The sequence below is a fragment of the Alligator sinensis genome, unplaced genomic scaffold (assembly GCF_000455745.1).
Source record: "Alligator sinensis unplaced genomic scaffold, ASM45574v1 scaffold332_1, whole genome shotgun sequence".
NCBI lineage: Eukaryota > Metazoa > Chordata > Crocodylia > Alligatoridae > Alligator > Alligator sinensis.
The window spans coordinates 146946-148066 of record NW_005841993.1 but is presented as its reverse complement, the minus strand read 5'-3'; positions in this window follow the sequence as shown (position 1 = coordinate 148066).

Genomic DNA, 1121 nt, shown 5'->3' with positions numbered 1-1121 from the left:
ATCTTGTTGAAAAGATTTTGGTTTTATAAAGAGTGAGATACAAGTGTGTGTGTGTGTGTGTGTGTGTGTGTGTGTGTGTGTGTGTGTGTTCCCTTCCTCCACCACTACCTTCACTTAAGATTTATGCAATCAGGGTTTTCTCTGGCACAAGTAGCACTGGAAAGTAGGGTAGATATGTACCTTTATAGACTAACTAAATAAGATACATAAATAGAAAGCACAAACTTTTGTGAACCTAGGTGCATTTCATCACATGCCATGAAAGGACGGGCAGAAAGCACAATATTGGAGGGAGAGAGAAATTAGAATACAAAAGGCAAGGGAGGAGGGAAAGACAGAGATAGAGGGAGGCGAAGGGAAAGACAGAGATAGAGGGAGGACAGGGAGCATAGTCAGTAGAGAAAGGCAAATTATCAGTATACTCAGAGGAAGTAACATTATCAGAATCTAATGTTTGTGTGCATCTCCTAAAAGAGTAACACATATACCCTGCAGTTCACCACTCAGGATTATGGCTGTATTGAAAGCAGCTCACTTTGCAGGGTATGTCTTGCATTTTTACTTTTGTTTTTTTTTTTACCTTATCCTCTTGTGCCATTGTGAGATATGAGTTGACTTTCCAAGTAGCAGTGAGCAGTGCTCTCCTGTGACACACCTTCTGACATTTCCCTCCCCAGGCAGTCTTTATTATTTTCAGAGGCTCTCACTTTAATGCAAACTGTCTTTAAGAGGCAGAAGTGCAGGTTGATACTTCTGTTTAGACCTTTTTCTATTTATGGAATATTTCCTCCCTCTCCTCCTCTCTTTTTCCCTGGACTGAATCAGCAACATATACATGGGATGGAGAGACATATTTTTGTGACTTTTAGGTTTTCTTCAGAAGGACCCTACCCCACCTTCTGGGTTTTGCTATGCATCTGCCTCTAGAGTACAAGTTTGAAAGGACCTGGCATGGTTAATCTATTATCTATCAGTGGATGATTAATGGTTTCTAAGCTTTCATGCAGAGAGGGCATGTCTACATGAACATTTAAGCAGGAGTAAATTTAATGTGCATTAAGCTAATGAGCACTAAGCGATTTTTGGCAGGTGTCTAAATGTGCAGAGACTTGGCATTAAAG